Source organism: Coffea arabica, chromosome 11c, assembly GCF_036785885.1.
Source record: "Coffea arabica cultivar ET-39 chromosome 11c, Coffea Arabica ET-39 HiFi, whole genome shotgun sequence".
NCBI classification, from domain to species: domain Eukaryota; kingdom Viridiplantae; phylum Streptophyta; class Magnoliopsida; order Gentianales; family Rubiaceae; genus Coffea; species Coffea arabica.
In genome coordinates this window covers 23,534,012-23,552,819 of record NC_092330.1, presented here as the reverse complement: position 1 = coordinate 23,552,819, position 18,808 = coordinate 23,534,012, and the positions used below count along the sequence as shown (strand labels likewise).

Here is an 18,808-nt window from a genome sequence, read left to right as displayed (position 1 = left end):
GCACCATTTTTTTTTCCCTCGTCGCGCAACTCTCAATTATCCTGAAATTGATCCTTCACGCTTGCGCTTATACATTTGCGCCGACAACTTTGACCGACGATCCGGGCTTCGATCCAGCCGTACCGTTCCTGACTTGTCTCGCGCCTTCAGATCCGCCTTCATGCTTCGATGAGAAGCAAAATATAAAGCAATCGTTCCGACGGAGCTAAATTACTACAGCATAAAGAACGAAGGGGAAATTTGGATTTCGAAACAAAAAAGGGAGGGGTGCAGCACGAGGATTTCCCAGGGGGTCACCTAGGGGTGTCAACAGGCCGGGTCCGGGCCGGAATTCATTATTCCGGACCCGGACCCGGATCCGACCCGTTTACCCGACGGGTCTTTTATTCGGTGTTCCGGATCCGGACCCGGCGAGTCTCGGATCCGGGTCGGGTCTACCCGATCAAATTTGCCAAAATTTATAATTTCTAACAAAAAAGAGAATAAGATATATTTGTAAACAAATTTCTAGCTAATGCAAAGAAAAAACCAAATAAGAAAATAAATCAAATTGATTTTACTCAAATACATCATCCTAATCAAATTATATTGATAATATATATTTTTTATAAATTATTAAATCATTTATATCCGGATCCGGGTCTAATACGGGTCGGAATACTATATTCCGTATCCGACCCGTTTTTTTGTTTGAAAAAACGGATCCGGATCCGGATAACGGAATTAAATCCCTACCCATACCCGCAAAAATTTCAGGGATCCGATCCGGATCCGGGTGTAGACCCGACCCGTTGACCGGCCTAGGATCACCCATCCTAGTACTACTCTCGCCCAAGCACGCTTAACTTCGGAGTTCTGATGGGATCCGGTGCATTAGTGCTGGTATGATCGCACCCGCCATGTTCCTTTCGCTTTATTCTTTTAAACTGCCCCGTCCTGTGAAGCAGTGTGGCTTTTCTGGACCCGAATTCATTCTAAGCGTCAATTCAAGAATTTCCCCTCATCCTTTTATTTATTTACTTTTACATTTTTTTCTTGTTGATTTGCACCATTTTTTTTTCCCTCGTCGCGCAACTCTCAATTATCCTGAAATTGATCCTTCACGCTTGCGCTTATACATTTGCGCCGACAACTTTGACCGACGATCCTGGCTTCGCTCCAGCCGTACCGTTCCTGACTTGTCTCGCGCCTTCAGATCCGCCTTCATGCTTCGATGAGAAGCAAAATATAAAGCAATCGTTCCGACGGAGCTAAATTACTACAGCATAAAGAACGAAGGGGAAATTTGGATTTCGAAACAAAAAAGGGAGGGGTGCAACACGAGGATTTCCCAGGGGGTCACCTAGGGGTGTCAACGGGCCGGGTCCGGGTCGGAATTCATTATTTCGGACCCGGACCCGGATCCGACCCGTTTACCCGACTGGTCTTTTATTCGGTGTTCCGGATCCGGACCCGGCGAGTCTCGGATCCGGGTCGGGTCTACCCGATCAAATTTGCCAAAATTTATAATTTCTAACAAAAAAGAGAATAAGATATATTTGTAAACAAATTTCTAGCTAATGCAAAGAAAAAACCAAATAAGAAAATAAATCAAATTGATTTTACTCAAATACATCATCCTAATCAAATTATATTGATAATATATATTTTTTATAAATTATTAAATCATTTATATCCGGATCCGGGTCTAATACGGGTCGGAATACTATATTCCGTATCCGACCCGTTTTTTTGTTTGAAAAAACGGATCCGGATCCGGATAACGGAATTAAATCCCTACCCATACCCGCAAAAATTTCAGGGATCCGATCCGGATCCGGGTGTAGACCCGACCCGTTGACCGGCCTAGGGTCACCCATCCTGGTACTACTGTCGCCCAAGCACGCTTAACTTCGAAGTTCTGATGGGATCCGGTGCATTAGTGCTGGTATGATCGCACCCGCCATGTTCCTTTCGCTTTATTCTTTTAAACTGTCACGTCCTGTGAAGCAGTTTGGCTTTTCTGGACCCGAATTCATTCTAAGAGTCAATTCATGAATTTCCTCTCATCCTTTTATTTATTTACTTTTATATTTTTTTCTTGTTGCTTTGCACCTTTTTTTTCCCTCGTCGAACAACTCTCAATTATCCTGAAATTGATCCTTCACGCTTGCGCTTATACATTTGCGCCGACAACTTTGACCGACGATCCGGGCTTCGATCCAGCCGTACCGTTCCTGACTTGTCTCGCGCCTTCAGATCCGCCTTCATGCTTCGATGAGAAGCAAAATATAAAGCAATCGTTCCGACGGAGCTAAATTACTACAGCATAAAGAACGAAGGGGAAATTTGGATTTCGAAACAAAAAAGGGAGGGGTGCAACACGAGGACTTCCCAGGGGGTCACCCATCCTAGTACTACTCTCGCCCAAGCACGCTTAACTTCGGAGTTCTGATGGGATCCGGTGCATTAGTGCTGGTATGATCGCACCCGCCATGTTCCTTTCGCTTTATTCTTTTAAACTGCCCCGTCCTGTGAAGCAGTGTGGCTTTTCTGGACCCGAATTCATTTTAAGCGTCAATTCAAGAATTTCCCCTCATCCTTTTATTTATTTACTTTTACATTTTTTTCTTGTTGATTTGCACCATTTTTTTTTCCCTCGTCGCGCAACTCTCAATTATCCTGAAATTGATCCTTCACGCTTGCGCTTATACATTTGCGCCGACAACTTTGACCGACGATCCGGGCTTCGATCCAGCCGTACCGTTCCTGACTTGTCTCGCGCCTTCAGATCCGCCTTCATGCTTCGATGAGAAGCAAAATATAAAGCAATCGTTCCGACGGAGCTAAATTACTACAGCATAAAGAACGAAGGGGAAATTTGGATTTCGAAACAAAAAAGGGAGGGGTGCAACACGAGGATTTCCCCGGGGGTCACCTAGGGGTGTCAACAGGCCGGGTCCGGGCCGGAATTTATTATTCCGGACCCGGACCCGGATCCGACCCGTTTACCCGACGGGTCTTTTATTCGGTGTTCCGGATCCGGACCCGGCGAGTCTCGGATCCGGGTCGGGTCTACCCGATCAAATTTGCCAAAATTTATAATTTCTAACAAAAAAGAGAATAAGATATATTTGTAAACAAATTTCTAGCTAATGCAAAGAAAAAACCAAATAAGAAAATAAATCAAATTGATTTTACTCAAATACATCATCCTAATCAAATTATATTGATAATATATATTTTTTATAAATTATTAAATCATTTATATCCGGATCCGGGTCTAATACGGGTCGGAATACTATATTCCGTATCCGACCCGTTTTTTTGTTTGAAAAAACGGATCCGGATCCGGATAACGGAATTAAATCCCTACCCATACCCGCAAAAATTTCAGGGATCCGATCCGGATCCGGGTGTAGACCCGACCCGTTGACCGGCCTAGGATCACCCATCCTAGTACTACTCTCGCCCAAGCACGCTTAACTTCGGAGTTCTGATGGGATCCGGTGCATTAGTGCTGGTATGATCGCACCCGCCATGTTCCTTTCGCTTTATTCTTTTAAACTGCCCCGTCCTGTGAAGCAGTGTGGCTTTTCTGGACCCGAATTCATTCTAAGCGTCAATTCAAGAATTTCCCCTCATCCTTTTATTTATTTACTTTTAAATTTTTTTCTTGTTGATTTGCACCATTTTTTTTTCCCTCGTCGCGCAACTCTCAATTATCCTGAAATTGATCCTTCACGCTTGCGCTTATACATTTGCGCCGACAACTTTGACCGACGATCCGGGCTTCGATCCAGCCGTACCGTTCCTGACTTGTCTCGCGCCTTCAGATCCGCCTTCATGCTTCGATGAGAAGCAAAATATAAAGCAATCGTTCCGACGGAGCTAAATTACTACAGCATAAAAGAACGAAGGGGAAATTTGGATTTCGAAACAAAAAAGGGAGGGGTGCAACACGAGGATTTCCCAGGGGGTCACCTAAGGGTGTCAACGGGCCGGGTCCGGGCCGGAATTCATTATTCCGGACCCGGACCCGGATCCGACCCGTTTACCCGACGGGTCTTTTATTCTGTGTTCCGGATCCGAACCCGGCGAGTCTCGGATCCGGGTCGGGTCTACCCGAACAAATTTGCCAAAATTTATAATTTCTAACAAAAAAGAGAAAAAGATATATTTGTAAACAAATTTCTAGCTAATGCAAAGAAAAAACCAAATAAGAAAATAAATCAAATTGATTTTACTCAAATACATCATCCTAATCAAATTATATTGATAATATATATTTTTTATAAATTATTAAATCATTTATATCCGGATCCGGGTCTAATACGGGTCGGAATACTATATTCCGTATCCGACCCGTTTTTTTGTTTGAAAAAACGGATCCGGATCCGGATAACGGAATTAAATCCCTACCCATACCCGCAAAAATTTCAGGGATCCGATCCGGATCCGGGTGTAGACCCGACCCGTTGACCGGCCTAGGGTCACCCATCCTGGTACTACTGTCGCCCAAGCACGCTTAACTTCGAAGTTCTGATGGGATCCGGTGCATTAGTGCTGGTATGATCGCACCCGCCATGTTCCTTTCGCTTTATTCTTTTAAACTGTCACGTCCTGTGAAGCAGTTTGGCTTTTCTGGACCCGAATTCATTCTAAGCGTCAATTCATGAATTTCCTCTCATCCTTTTATTTATTTACTTTTATATTTTTTTCTTGTTGCTTTGCACCTTTTTTTTCCCTCGTCGAACAACTCTCAATTATCCTGAAATTGATCCTTCACGCTTGCGCTTATACATTTGCGCCGACAACTTTGACCGACGATCCGGGCTTCGATCCAGCCGTACCGTTCCTGACTTGTCTCGCGCCTTCAGATCCGCCTTCATGCTTCGATGAGAAGCAAAATATAAAGCAATCGTTCCGACGGAGCTAAATTACTACAGCATAAAGAACGAAGGGGAAATTTGGATTTCGAAACAAAAAAGGGAGGGGTGCAACACAAGGACTTCCCAGGGGGTCACCCATCCTAGTACTACTCTCGCCCAAGCACGCTTAACTTCGGAGTTCTGATGGGATCCGGTGCATTAGTGCTGGTATGATCGCACCCGCCATGTTCCTTTCGCTTTATTCTTTTAAACTGCCCCGTCCTGTGAAGCAGTGTGGCTTTTCTGGACCCGAATTCATTTTAAGCGTCAATTCAAGAATTTCCCCTCATCCTTTTATTTATTTACTTTTACATTTTTTTCTTGTTGATTTGCACCATTTTTTTTTCCCTCGTCGCGCAACTCTCAATTATCCTGAAATTGATCCTTCACGCTTGCGCTTATACATTTGCGCCGACAACTTTGACCGACGATCCGGGCTTCGATCCAGCCGTACCGTTCCTGACTTGTCTCGCGCCTTCAGATCCGCCTTCATGCTTCGATGAGAAGCAAAATATAAAGCAATCGTTCCGACGGAGCTAAATTACTACAGCATAAAGAACGAAGGGGAAATTTGGATTTCGAAACAAAAAAGGGAGGGGTGCAACACGAGGATTTCCCAGGGGGTCACCTAGGGGTGTCAACGGACCGGGGTCCGGGCCGGAATTCATTATTCCGGACCCGGACCCGGATCCGACCCGTTTACCCGACGGGTCTTTTATTCGGTGTTCCGGATCCGGACCCGGCGAGTCTCGGATCCGGGTCGGGTCTACCCGAATAAATTTGCCAAAATTTATAATTTCTAACAAAAAAGAGAAAAAGATATATTTGTAAACAAATTTCTAGCTAATGCAAAGAAAAAACCAAATAAGAAAATAAATCAAATTGATTTTACTCAAATACATCATCCTAATCAAATTATATTGATAATATATATTTTTTATAAATTATTAAATCATTTATATCCGGATCCGGGTCTAATACGGGTCGGAATACTATATTCCGTATCCGACCCGTTTTTTTGTTTGAAAAAACGGATCCGGATCCGGATAACGGAATTAAATCCCTACCCATACCCGCAAAAATTTCAGGGATCCGATCCGGATCCGGGTGTAGACCCGACCCGTTGACCGGCCTAGGGTCACCCATCCTAGTACTACTGTCGCCCAAGCACGCTTAACTTCGAAGTTCTGATGGGATCCGGTGCATTAGTGCTGGTATGATCGCACCCGCCATGTTCCTTTCGCTTTATTCTTTTAAACTGCCACGTCCTGTGAAGCAGTTTGGCTTTTTTGGACCCGAATTCATTCTAAGCGTCAATTCATGAATTTCCTCTCATCCTTTTATTTATTTACTTTTATATTTTTTTCTTGTTGCTTTGCACCTTTTTTTTCCCTCGTCGAACAAGTCTCAATTATCCTGAAATTGATCCTTCACGCTTGCGCTTATACATTTGCGCCGACAACTTTGACCGACGATCCGGGCTTCGATCCAGCCGTACCGTTCCTGACTTGTCTCGCGCCTTCAGATCCGCCTTCATGCTTCGATGAGAAGCAAAATATAAAGCAATCGTTCCGACGGAGCTAAATTACTACAGCATAAAGAACGAAGGGGAAATTTGGATTTCGAAACAAAAAAGGGAGGGGTGCAACAAGAGGACTTCCCAGGGGGTCACCCATCCTAGTACTACTCTCGCCCAAGCACGCTTAACTTCGGAGTTCTGATGGGATCCGGTGCATTAGTGCTGGTATGATCGCACCCGCCATGTTCCTTTCGCTTTATTCTTTTAAACTGCCCCGTCCTGTGAAGCAGTGTGGCTTTTCTGGACCCGAATTCATTTTAAGCGTCAATTCAAGAATTTCCCCTCATCCTTTTATTTATTTACTTTTACATTTTTTTCTTGTTGATTTGCACCATTTTTTTTCCCTCGTCGCGCAACTCTCAATTATCCTGAAATTGATCCTTCACGCTTGCGCTTATACATTTGCGCCGACAACTTTGACCGACGATCCTGGCTTCGCTCCAGCCGTACCGTTCCTGACTTGTCTCGCGCCTTCAGATCCGCCTTCATGCTTCGATGAGAAGCAAAATATAAAGCAATCGTTCCGACGGAGCTAAATTACTACAGCATAAAGAACGAAGGGGAAATTTGGATTTCGAAACAAAAAAGGGAGGGGTGCAACAAGAGGACTTCCCAGGGGGTCACCCATCCTAGTACTACTCTCGCCCAAGCACGCTTAACTTCGGAGTTCTGATGGGATCCGGTGCATTAGTGCTGGTATGATCGCACCCGCCATGTTCCTTTCGCTTTATTCTTTTAAACTGCCCCGTCCTGTGAAGCAGTGTGGCTTTTCTGGACCCGAATTCATTTTAAGCGTCAATTCAAGAATTTCCCCTCATCCTTTTATTTATTTACTTTTACATTTTTTTCTTGTTGATTTGCACCATTTTTTTTCCCTCGTCGCGCAACTCTCAATTATCCTGAAATTGATCCTTCACGCTTGCGCTTATACATTTGCGCCGACAACTTTGACCGACGATCCTGGCTTCGCTCCAGCCGTACCGTTCCTGACTTGTCTCGCGCCTTCAGATCCGCCTTCATGCTTCGATGAGAAGCAAAATATAAAGCAATCGTTCCGACGGAGCTAAATTACTACAGCATAAAGAACGAAGGGGAAATTTGGATTTCGAAACAAAAAAGGGAGGGGTGCAACACGAGGATTTCCCAGGGGGTCACCTAGGGGTGTCAACGGGCCGGGTCCGGGTCGGAATTCATTATTTCGGACCCGGACCCGGATCCGACCCGTTTACCCGACGGGTCTTTTATTCGGTGTTCCGGATCCGGACCCGGCGAGTCTCGGATCCGGGTCGGGTCTACCCGATCAAATTTGCCAAAATTTATAATTTCTAACAAAAAAGAGAATAAGATATATTTGTAAACAAATTTCTAGCTAATGCAAAGAAAAAACCAAATAAGAAAATAAATCAAATTGATTTTACTCAAATACATCATCCTAATCAAATTATATTGATAATATATATTTTTTATAAATTATTAAATCATTTATATCCGGATCCGGGTCTAATACGGGTCGGAATACTATATTCCGTATCCGACCCGTTTTTTTGTTTGAAAAAACGGATCCGGATCCGGATAACGGAATTAAATCCCTACCCATACCCGCAAAAATTTCAGGGATCCGATCCGGATCCGGGTGTAGACCCGACCCGTTGACCGGCCTAGGATCACCCATCCTAGTACTACTGTCGCCCAAGCACGCTTAACTTCGAAGTTCTGATGGGATCCGGTGCATTAGTGCTGGTATGATCGCACCCGCCATGTTCCTTTCGCTTTATTCTTTTAAACTGTCACGTCCTGTGAAGCAGTTTGGCTTTTCTGGACCCGAATTCATTCTAAGAGTCAATTCATGAATTTCCTCTCATCCTTTTATTTATTTACTTTTATATTTTTTTCTTGTTGCTTTGCACCTTTTTTTTCCCTCGTCGAACAAGTCTCAATTATCCTGAAATTGATCCTTCACGCTTGCGCTTATACATTTGCGCCGACAACTTTGACCGACGATCCGGGCTTCGATCCAGCCGTACCGTTCCTGACTTGTCTCGCGCCTTCAGATCCGCCTTCATGCTTCGATGAGAAGCAAAATATAAAGCAATCGTTCCGACGGAGCTAAATTACTACAGCATAAAGAACGAAGGGGAAATTTGGATTTCGAAACAAAAAAGGGAGGGGTGCAACACGAGGACTTCCCAGGGGGTCACCCATCCTAGTACTACTCTCGCCCAAGCACGCTTAACTTCGGAGTTCTGATGGGATCCGGTGCATTAGTGCTGGTATGATCGCACCCGCCATGTTCCTTTCGCTTTATTCTTTTAAACTGCCCCGTCCTGTGAAGCAGTGTGGCTTTTCTGGACCCGAATTCATTTTAAGCGTCAATTCAAGAATTTCCCCTCATCCTTTTATTTATTTACTTTTACATTTTTTTCTTGTTGATTTGCACCATTTTTTTTTCCCTCGTCGCGCAACTCTCAATTATCCTGAAATTGATCCTTCACGCTTGCGCTTATACATTTGCGCCGACAACTTTGACCGACGATCCGGGCTTCGATCCAGCCGTACCGTTCCTGACTTGTCTCGCGCCTTCAGATCCGCCTTCATGCTTCGATGAGAAGCAAAATATAAAGCAATCGTTCCGACGGAGCTAAATTACTACAGCATAAAGAACGAAGGGGAAATTTGGATTTCGAAACAAAAAAGGGAGGGGTGCAACACGAGGATTTCCCCGGGGGTCACCTAGGGGTGTCAACAGGCCGGGTCCGGGCCGGAATTTATTATTCCGGACCCGGACCCGGATCCGACCCGTTTACCCGACGGGTCTTTTATTCGGTGTTCCGGATCCGGACCCGGCGAGTCTCGGATCCGGGTCGGGTCTACCCGATCAAATTTGCCAAAATTTATAATTTCTAACAAAAAAGAGAATAAGATATATTTGTAAACAAATTTCTAGCTAATGCAAAGAAAAAACCAAATAAGAAAATAAATCAAATTGATTTTACTCAAATACATCATCCTAATCAAATTATATTGATAATATATATTTTTTATAAATTATTAAATCATTTATATCCGGATCCGGGTCTAATACGGGTCGGAATACTATATTCCGTATCCGACCCGTTTTTTTGTTTGAAAAAACGGATCCGGATCCGGATAACGGAATTAAATCCCTACCCATACCCGCAAAAATTTCAGGGATCCGATCCGGATCCGGGTGTAGACCCGACCCGTTGACCGGCCTAGGATCACCCATCCTAGTACTACTCTCGCCCAAGCACGCTTAACTTCGGAGTTCTGATGGGATCCGGTGCATTAGTGCTGGTATGATCGCACCCGCCATGTTCCTTTCGCTTTATTCTTTTAAACTGCCCCGTCCTGTGAAGCAGTGTGGCTTTTCTGGACCCGAATTCATTCTAAGCGTCAATTCAAGAATTTCCCCTCATCCTTTTATTTATTTACTTTTAAATTTTTTTCTTGTTGATTTGCACCATTTTTTTTTCCCTCGTCGCGCAACTCTCAATTATCCTGAAATTGATCCTTCACGCTTGCGCTTATACATTTGCGCCGACAACTTTGACCGACGATCCGGGCTTCGATCCAGCCGTACCGTTCCTGACTTGTCTCGCGCCTTCAGATCCGCCTTCATGCTTCGATGAGAAGCAAAATATAAAGCAATCGTTCCGACGGAGCTAAATTACTACAGCATAAAGAACGAAGGGGAAATTTGGATTTCGAAACAAAAAAGGGAGGGGTGCAACACGAGGATTTCCCAGGGGGTCACCTAAGGGTGTCAACGGGCCGGGTCCGGGCCGGAATTCATTATTCCGGACCCGGACCCGGATCCGACCCGTTTACCCGACGGGTCTTTTATTCTGTGTTCCGGATCCGAACCCGGCGAGTCTCGGATCCGGGTCGGGTCTACCCGAACAAATTTGCCAAAATTTATAATTTCTAACAAAAAAGAGAAAAAGATATATTTGTAAACAAATTTCTAGCTAATGCAAAGAAAAAACCAAATAAGAAAATAAATCAAATTGATTTTACTCAAATACATCATCCTAATCAAATTATATTGATAATATATATTTTTTATAAATTATTAAATCATTTATATCCGGATCCGGGTCTAATACGGGTCGGAATACTATATTCCGTATCCGACCCGTTTTTTTGTTTGAAAAAACGGATCCGGATCCGGATAACGGAATTAAATCCCTACCCATACCCGCAAAAATTTCAGGGATCCGATCCGGATCCGGGTGTAGACCCGACCCGTTGACCGGCCTAGGGTCACCCATCCTGGTACTACTGTCGCCCAAGCACGCTTAACTTCGAAGTTCTGATGGGATCCGGTGCATTAGTGCTGGTATGATCGCACCCGCCATGTTCCTTTCGCTTTATTCTTTTAAACTGTCACGTCCTGTGAAGCAGTTTGGCTTTTCTGGACCCGAATTCATTCTAAGCGTCAATTCATGAATTTCCTCTCATCCTTTTATTTATTTACTTTTATATTTTTTTCTTGTTGCTTTGCACCTTTTTTTTCCCTCGTCGAACAACTCTCAATTATCCTGAAATTGATCCTTCACGCTTGCGCTTATACATTTGCGCCGACAACTTTGACCGACGATCCGGGCTTCGATCCAGCCGTACCGTTCCTGACTTGTCTCGCGCCTTCAGATCCGCCTTCATGCTTCGATGAGAAGCAAAATATAAAGCAATCGTTCCGACGGAGCTAAATTACTACAGCATAAAGAACGAAGGGGAAATTTGGATTTCGAAACAAAAAAGGGAGGGGTGCAACACAAGGACTTCCCAGGGGGTCACCCATCCTAGTACTACTCTCGCCCAAGCACGCTTAACTTCGGAGTTCTGATGGGATCCGGTGCATTAGTGCTGGTATGATCGCACCCGCCATGTTCCTTTCGCTTTATTCTTTTAAACTGCCCCGTCCTGTGAAGCAGTGTGGCTTTTCTGGACCCGAATTCATTTTAAGCGTCAATTCAAGAATTTCCCCTCATCCTTTTATTTATTTACTTTTACATTTTTTTCTTGTTGATTTGCACCATTTTTTTTTCCCTCGTCGCGCAACTCTCAATTATCCTGAAATTGATCCTTCACGCTTGCGCTTATACATTTGCGCCGACAACTTTGACCGACGATCCGGGCTTCGATCCAGCCGTACCGTTCCTGACTTGTCTCGCGCCTTCAGATCCGCCTTCATGCTTCGATGAGAAGCAAAATATAAAGCAATCGTTCCGACGGAGCTAAATTACTACAGCATAAAGAACGAAGGGGAAATTTGGATTTCGAAACAAAAAAGGGAGGGGTGCAACACGAGGATTTCCCAGGGGGTCACCTAGGGGTGTCAACGGGCCGGGTCCGGGCCGGAATTCATTATTCCGGACCCGGACCCGGATCCGACCCGTTTACCCGACGGGTCTTTTATTCGGTGTTCCGGATCCGGACCCGGCGAGTCTCGGATCCGGGTCGGGTCTACCCGAACAAATTTGCCAAAATTTATAATTTCTAACAAAAAAGAGAAAAAGATATATTTGTAAACAAATTTCTAGCTAATGCAAAGAAAAAACCAAATAAGAAAATAAATCAAATTGATTTTACTCAAATACATCATCCTAATCAAATTATATTGATAATTTATATTTTTTATAAATTATTAAATCATTTATATCCGGATCCGGGTCTAATACGGGTCGGAATACTATATTCCGTATCCGACCCGTTTTTTTGTTTGAAAAAACGGATCCGGATCCGGATAACGGAATTAAATCCCTACCCATACCCGCAAAAATTTCAGGGATCCGATCCGGATCCGGGTGTAGACCCGACCCGTTGACCGGCCTAGGGTCACCCATCCTAGTACTACTGTCGCGCAAGCACGCTTAACTTCGAAGTTCTGATGGGATCCGGTGCATTAGTGCTGGTATGATCGCACCCGCCATGTTCCTTTCGCTTTATTCTTTTAAACTGTCACGTCCTGTGAAGCAGTTTGGCTTTTCTGGACCCGAATTCATTCTAAGCGTCAATTCATGAATTTCCTCTCATCCTTTTATTTATTTACTTTTATATTTTTTTCTTGTTGCTTTGCACCTTTTTTTTCCCTCGTCGAACAACTCTCAATTATCCTGAAATTGATCCTTCACGCTTGCGCTTATACATTTGCGCCGACAACTTTGACCGACGATCCGGGCTTCGATCCAGCCGTACCGTTCCTGACTTGTCTCGCGCCTTCAGATCCGCCTTCATGCTTCGATGAGAAGCAAAATATAAAGCAATCGTTCCGACGGAGCTAAATTACTACAGCATAAAGAACGAAGGGGAAATTTGGATTTCGAAACAAAAAAGGGAGGGGTGCAACAAGAGGACTTCCCAGGGGGTCACCCATCCTAGTACTACTCTCGCCCAAGCACGCTTAACTTCGGAGTTCTGATGGGATCCGGTGCATTAGTGCTGGTATGATCGCACCCGCCATGTTCCTTTCGCTTTATTCTTTTAAACTGCCCCGTCCTGTGAAGCAGTGTGGCTTTTCTGGACCCGAATTCATTTTAAGCATCAATTCAAGAATTTCCCCTCATCCTTTTATTTATTTACTTTTACATTTTTTTCTTGTTGATTTGCACCATTTTTTTTCCCTCGTCGCGCAACTCTCAATTATCCTGAAATTGATCCTTCACGCTTGCGCTTATACATTTGCGCCGACAACTTTGACCGACGATCCTGGCTTCGCTCCAGCCGTACCGTTCCTGACTTGTCTCGCGCCTTCAGATCCGCCTTCATGCTTCGATGAGAAGCAAAATATAAAGCAATCGTTCCGACGGAGCTAAATTACTACAGCATAAAGAACGAAGGGGAAATTTGGATTTCGAAACAAAAAAGGGAGGGGTGCAACAAGAGGACTTCCCAGGGGGTCACCCATCCTAGTACTACTCTCGCCCAAGCACGCTTAACTTCGGAGTTCTGATGGGATCCGGTGCATTAGTGCTGGTATGATCGCACCCGCCATGTTCCTTTCGCTTTATTCTTTTAAACTGCCCCGTCCTGTGAAGCAGTGTGGCTTTTCTGGACCCGAATTCATTTTAAGCGTCAATTCAAGAATTTCCCCTCATCCTTTTATTTATTTACTTTTACATTTTTTTCTTGTTGATTTGCACCATTTTTTTTCCCTCGTCGCGCAACTCTCAATTATCCTGAAATTGATCCTTCACGCTTGCGCTTATACATTTGCGCCGACAACTTTGACCGACGATCCTGGCTTCGCTCCAGCCGTACCGTTCCTGACTTGTCTCGCGCCTTCAGATCCGCCTTCATGCTTCGATGAGAAGCAAAATATAAAGCAATCGTTCCGACGGAGCTAAATTACTACAGCATAAAGAACGAAGGGGAAATTTGGATTTCGAAACAAAAAAGGGAGGGGTGCAACACGAGGATTTCCCAGGGGGTCACCTAGGGGTGTCAACGGGCCGGGTCCGGGTCGGAATTCATTATTTCGGACCCGGACCCGGATCCGACCCGTTTACCCGACGGGTCTTTTATTCGGTGTTCCGGATCCGGACCCGGCGAGTCTCGGATCCGGGTCGGGTCTACCCGATCAAATTTGCCAAAATTTATAATTTCTAACAAAAAAGAGAATAAGATATATTTGTAAACAAATTTCTAGCTAATGCAAAGAAAAAACCAAATAAGAAAATAAATCAAATTGATTTTACTCAAATACATCATCCTAATCAAATTATATTGATAATATATATTTTTTATAAATTATTAAATCATTTATATCCGGATCCGGGTCTAATACGGGTCGGAATACTATATTCCGTATCCGACCCGTTTTTTTGTTTGAAAAAACGGATCCGGATCCGGATAACGGAATTAAATCCCTACCCATACCCGCAAAAATTTCAGGGATCCGATCCGGATCCGGGTGTAGACCCGACCCGTTGACCGGCCTAGGATCACCCATCCTAGTACTACTGTCGCCCAAGCACGCTTAACTTCGAAGTTCTGATGGGATCCGGTGCATTAGTGCTGGTATGATCGCACCCGCCATGTTCCTTTCGCTTTATTCTTTTAAACTGTCACGTCCTGTGAAGCAGTTTGGCTTTTCTGGACCCGAATTCATTCTAAGAGTCAATTCATGAATTTCCTCTCATCCTTTTATTTATTTACTTTTATATTTTTTTCTTGTTGCTTTGCACCTTTTTTTTCCCTCGTCGAACAAGTCTCAATTATCCTGAAATTGATCCTTCACGCTTGCGCTTATACATTTGCGCCGACAACTTTGACCGACGATCCGGGCTTCGATCCAGCCGTACCGTTCCTGACTTGTCTCGCGCCTTCAGATCCGCCTTCATGCTTCGATTAGAAGCAAAATATAAAGCAATCGTTCCGACGGAGCTAAATTACTACAGCATAAAGAACGAAGGGGAAATTTGGATTTCGAAACAAAAAAGGGAGGGGTGCAACACGAGGACTTCCCAGGGGGTCACCCATCCTAGTACTACTCTCGCCCAAGCACGCTTAACTTCGGAGTTCTGATGGGATCCGGTGCATTAGTGCTGGTATGATCGCACCCGCCATGTTCCTTTCGCTTTATTCTTTTAAACTGCCCCGTCCTGTGAAGCAGTGTGGCTTTTCTGGACCCGAATTCATTTTAAGCGTCAATTCAAGAATTTCCCCTCATCCTTTTATTTATTTACTTTTACATTTTTTTCTTGTTGATTTGCACCATTTTTTTTTCCCTCGTCGCGCAACTCTCAATTATCCTGAAATTGATCCTTCACGCTTGCGCTTATACATTTGCGCCGACAACTTTGACCGACGATCCGGGCTTCGATCCAGCCGTACCGTTCCTGACTTGTCTCGCGCCTTCAGATCCGCCTTCATGCTTCGATGAGAAGCAAAATATAAAGCAATCGTTCCGACGGAGCTAAATTACTACAGCATAAAGAACGAAGGGGAAATTTGGATTTCGAAACAAAAAAGGGAGGGGTGCAGCACGAGGATTTCCCAGGGGGTCACCTAGGGGTGTCAACAGGCCGGGTCCGGGCCGGAATTCATTATTCCGGACCCGGACCCGGATCCGACCCGTTTACCCGACGGGTCTTTTATTCGGTGTTCCGGATCCGGACCCGGCGAGTCTCGGATCCGGGTCGGGTCTACCCGATCAAATTTGCCAAAATTTATAATTTCTAACAAAAAAGAGAATAAGATATATTTGTAAACAAATTTCTAGCTAATGCAAAGAAAAAACCAAATAAGAAAATAAATCAAATTGATTTTACTCAAATACATCATCCTAATCAAATTATATTGATAATATATATTTTTTATAAATTATTAAATCATTTATATCCGGATCCGGGTCTAATACGGGTCGGAATACTATATTCCGTATCCGACCCGTTTTTTTGTTTGAAAAAACGGATCCGGATCCGGATAACGGAATTAAATCCCTACCCATACCCGCAAAAATTTCAGGGATCCGATCCGGATCCGGGTGTAGACCCGACCCGTTGACCGGCCTAGGATCACCCATCCTAGTACTACTCTCGCCCAAGCACGCTTAACTTCGGAGTTCTGATGGGATCCGGTGCATTAGTGCTGGTATGATCGCACCCGCCATGTTCCTTTCGCTTTATTCTTTTAAACTGCCCCGTCCTGTGAAGCAGTGTGGCTTTTCTGGACCCGAATTCATTCTAAGCGTCAATTCAAGAATTTCCCCTCATCCTTTTATTTATTTACTTTTACATTTTTTTCTTGTTGATTTGCACCATTTTTTTTTCCCTCGTCGCGCAACTCTCAATTATCCTGAAATTGATCCTTCACGCTTGCGCTTATACATTTGCGCCGACAACTTTGACCGACGATCCTGGCTTCGCTCCAGCCGTACCGTTCCTGACTTGTCTCGCGCCTTCAGATCCGCCTTCATGCTTCGATGAGAAGCAAAATATAAAGCAATCGTTCCGACGGAGCTAAATTACTACAGCATAAAGAACGAAGGGGAAATTTGGATTTCGAAACAAAAAAGGGAGGGGTGCAACACGAGGATTTCCCAGGGGGTCACCTAGGGGTGTCAACGGGCCGGGTCCGGGTCGGAATTCATTATTTCGGACCCGGACCCGGATCCGACCCGTTTACCCGACTGGTCTTTTATTCGGTGTTCCGGATCCGGACCCGGCGAGTCTCGGATCCGGGTCGGGTCTACCCGATCAAATTTGCCAAAATTTATAATTTCTAACAAAAAAGAGAATAAGATATATTTGTAAACAAATTTCTAGCTAATGCAAAGAAAAAACCAAATAAGAAAATAAATCAAATTGATTTTACTCAAATACATCATCCTAATCAAATTATATTGATAATATATATTTTTTATAAATTATTAAATCATTTATATCCGGATCCGGGTCTAATACGGGTCGGAATACTATATTCCGTATCCGACCCGTTTTTTTGTTTGAAAAAACGGATCCGGATCCGGATAACGGAATTAAATCCCTACCCATACCCGCAAAAATTTCAGGGATCCGATCCGGATCCGGGTGTAGACCCGACCCGTTGACCGGCCTAGGGTCACCCATCCTGGTACTACTGTCGCCCAAGCACGCTTAACTTCGAAGTTCTGATGGGATCCGGTGCATTAGTGCTGGTATGATCGCACCCGCCATGTTCCTTTCGCTTTATTCTTTTAAACTGTCACGTCCTGTGAAGCAGTTTGGCTTTTCTGGACCCGAATTCATTCTAAGCGTCAATTCATGAATTTCCTCTCATCCTTTTATTTATTTACTTTTATATTTTTTTCTTGTTGCTTTGCACCTTTTTTTTCCCTCGTCGAACAACTCTCAATTATCCTGAAATTGATCCTTCACGCTTGCGCTTATACATTTGCGCCGACAACTTTGACCGACGATCCGGGCTTCGATCCAGCCGTACCGTTCCTGACTTGTCTCGCGCCTTCAGATCCGCCTTCATGCTTCGATGAGAAGCAAAATATAAAGCAATCGTTCCGACGGAGCTAAATTACTACAGCATAAAGAACGAAGGGGAAATTTGGATTTCGAAACAAAAAAGGGAGGGGTGCAACACAAGGACTTCCCAGGGGGTCACCCATCCTAGTACTACTCTCGCCCAAGCACGCTTAACTTCGGAGTTCTGATGGGATCCGGTGCATTAGTGCTGGTATGATCGCACCCGCCATGTTCCTTTCGCTTTATTCTTTTAAACTGCCCCGTCCTGTGAAGCAGTGTGGCTTTTCTGGACCCGAATTCATTCTAAGCGTCAATTCAAGAATTTCCCCTCATCCTTTTATTTATTTACTTTTACATTTTTTTCTTGTTGATTTGCACCATTTTTTTTTCCCTCGTCGCGCAACTCTCAATTATCCTGAAATTGATCCTTCACGCTTGCGCTTATACATTTGCGCCGACAACTTTGACCGACGATCCGGGCTTCGATCCAGCCGTACCGTTCCTGACTTGTCTCGCGCCTTCAGATCCGCCTTCATGCTTCGATGAGAAGCAAAAAATAAAGCAATCGTTCCGACGGAGCTAAATTACTACAGCATAAAGAACGAAGGGGAAATTTGGATTTCGAAACAAAAAAGGGAGGGGTGCAACACGAGGATTTCCCAGGGGGTCACCTAGGGGTGTCAACGGGCCGGGGTCCGGGCCGGAATTCATTATTCCGGACCCGGACCCGGATCCGACCCGTTTACCCGACGGGTCTTTTATTCGGTGTTCCGGATCCGGACCCGGCGAGTCTCGGATCCGGGTCGGGTCTACCCGAACAAATTTGCCAAAATTTATAATTTCTAACAAAAAAGAGAAAAAGATATATTTGTAAACAAATTTCTAGCTAATGCAAAGAAAAAACCAAATAAGAAAATAAATCAAATTGATTTTACTCAAATACATCATCCTAATCAAATTATATTGATAATATATATTTTTTATAAATTATTAAATCATTTATATCCGGATCCGGGTCTAATACGGGTCGGAATACTATATTCCGTATCCGACCCGTTTTTTTGTTTGAAAAAACGGATCCGGATCCGGATAACGGAATTAAATCCCTACCCATACCCGCAAAAATTTCAGGGATCCGATCCGGATCCGGGTGTAGACCCGACCCGTTGACCGGCCTAGGGTCACCCATCCTAGTACTACTGTCGCCCAAGCACGCTTAACTTCGGAGTTCTGATGGGATCCGGTGCATTAGTGCTGGTATGATCGCACCCGCCATGTTCCTTTCGCTTTATTCTTTTAAACTGCCACGTCCTGTGAAGCAGTTTGGCTTTTCTGGACCC

The 18,808-nt window shown here is 44.3% G+C and overlaps 10 non-coding genes and 13 pseudogenes across 10 annotated transcripts; all 23 read right to left on the bottom strand.

Annotated features, from left to right (window-relative positions):
* Nucleotides 1–778: 778 nt before the first annotated feature.
* LOC140019255 (5S ribosomal RNA) lies at nucleotides 779–896 on the bottom strand (annotated as a pseudogene).
* Nucleotides 897–1,823: 927 nt separating this feature from the next.
* Nucleotides 1,824–1,941, bottom strand: LOC140020196 (5S ribosomal RNA; annotated as a pseudogene).
* Nucleotides 1,942–2,352: 411 nt separating this feature from the next.
* On the bottom strand, nucleotides 2,353–2,471 carry LOC140017282 (5S ribosomal RNA). Its single transcript, XR_011823593.1, has one exon. It is a non-coding gene; the product is annotated as a 5S ribosomal RNA (ribosomal RNA).
* A 927-nt stretch (nucleotides 2,472–3,398) lies between these two features.
* LOC140019253 (5S ribosomal RNA) lies at nucleotides 3,399–3,516 on the bottom strand (annotated as a pseudogene).
* Nucleotides 3,517–4,444: 928 nt separating this feature from the next.
* On the bottom strand, nucleotides 4,445–4,562 carry LOC140020195 (5S ribosomal RNA; annotated as a pseudogene).
* Nucleotides 4,563–4,973: 411 nt separating this feature from the next.
* LOC140017566 (5S ribosomal RNA) lies at nucleotides 4,974–5,092 on the bottom strand. Its single transcript, XR_011823874.1, has one exon. It is a non-coding gene; the product is annotated as a 5S ribosomal RNA (ribosomal RNA).
* Nucleotides 5,093–6,020: 928 nt separating this feature from the next.
* Nucleotides 6,021–6,138, bottom strand: LOC140019833 (5S ribosomal RNA; annotated as a pseudogene).
* Nucleotides 6,139–6,549: 411 nt separating this feature from the next.
* On the bottom strand, nucleotides 6,550–6,668 carry LOC140017887 (5S ribosomal RNA). The gene has a single exon (XR_011824193.1). It is a non-coding gene; the product is annotated as a 5S ribosomal RNA (ribosomal RNA).
* A 412-nt stretch (nucleotides 6,669–7,080) lies between these two features.
* Nucleotides 7,081–7,199, bottom strand: LOC140017886 (5S ribosomal RNA). Its single transcript, XR_011824192.1, has one exon. It is a non-coding gene; the product is annotated as a 5S ribosomal RNA (ribosomal RNA).
* A 926-nt stretch (nucleotides 7,200–8,125) lies between these two features.
* Nucleotides 8,126–8,243, bottom strand: LOC140020574 (5S ribosomal RNA; annotated as a pseudogene).
* Nucleotides 8,244–8,654: 411 nt separating this feature from the next.
* On the bottom strand, nucleotides 8,655–8,773 carry LOC140017281 (5S ribosomal RNA). The gene has a single exon (XR_011823592.1). It is a non-coding gene; the product is annotated as a 5S ribosomal RNA (ribosomal RNA).
* Nucleotides 8,774–9,700: 927 nt separating this feature from the next.
* Nucleotides 9,701–9,818, bottom strand: LOC140019252 (5S ribosomal RNA; annotated as a pseudogene).
* A 927-nt stretch (nucleotides 9,819–10,745) lies between these two features.
* LOC140020194 (5S ribosomal RNA) lies at nucleotides 10,746–10,863 on the bottom strand (annotated as a pseudogene).
* Nucleotides 10,864–11,274: 411 nt separating this feature from the next.
* On the bottom strand, nucleotides 11,275–11,393 carry LOC140017565 (5S ribosomal RNA). Its single transcript, XR_011823873.1, has one exon. It is a non-coding gene; the product is annotated as a 5S ribosomal RNA (ribosomal RNA).
* A 927-nt stretch (nucleotides 11,394–12,320) lies between these two features.
* On the bottom strand, nucleotides 12,321–12,438 carry LOC140020752 (5S ribosomal RNA; annotated as a pseudogene).
* Nucleotides 12,439–12,849: 411 nt separating this feature from the next.
* Nucleotides 12,850–12,968, bottom strand: LOC140017885 (5S ribosomal RNA). Its single transcript, XR_011824191.1, has one exon. It is a non-coding gene; the product is annotated as a 5S ribosomal RNA (ribosomal RNA).
* A 412-nt stretch (nucleotides 12,969–13,380) lies between these two features.
* LOC140017884 (5S ribosomal RNA) lies at nucleotides 13,381–13,499 on the bottom strand. The gene has a single exon (XR_011824190.1). It is a non-coding gene; the product is annotated as a 5S ribosomal RNA (ribosomal RNA).
* Nucleotides 13,500–14,425: 926 nt separating this feature from the next.
* LOC140020573 (5S ribosomal RNA) lies at nucleotides 14,426–14,543 on the bottom strand (annotated as a pseudogene).
* A 411-nt stretch (nucleotides 14,544–14,954) lies between these two features.
* LOC140017280 (5S ribosomal RNA) lies at nucleotides 14,955–15,073 on the bottom strand. The gene has a single exon (XR_011823591.1). It is a non-coding gene; the product is annotated as a 5S ribosomal RNA (ribosomal RNA).
* Nucleotides 15,074–16,000: 927 nt separating this feature from the next.
* LOC140019251 (5S ribosomal RNA) lies at nucleotides 16,001–16,118 on the bottom strand (annotated as a pseudogene).
* Nucleotides 16,119–17,045: 927 nt separating this feature from the next.
* Nucleotides 17,046–17,163, bottom strand: LOC140020193 (5S ribosomal RNA; annotated as a pseudogene).
* Nucleotides 17,164–17,574: 411 nt separating this feature from the next.
* Nucleotides 17,575–17,693, bottom strand: LOC140017563 (5S ribosomal RNA). The gene has a single exon (XR_011823871.1). It is a non-coding gene; the product is annotated as a 5S ribosomal RNA (ribosomal RNA).
* A 928-nt stretch (nucleotides 17,694–18,621) lies between these two features.
* Nucleotides 18,622–18,739, bottom strand: LOC140018439 (5S ribosomal RNA; annotated as a pseudogene).
* Nucleotides 18,740–18,808: the final 69 nt, after the last annotated feature.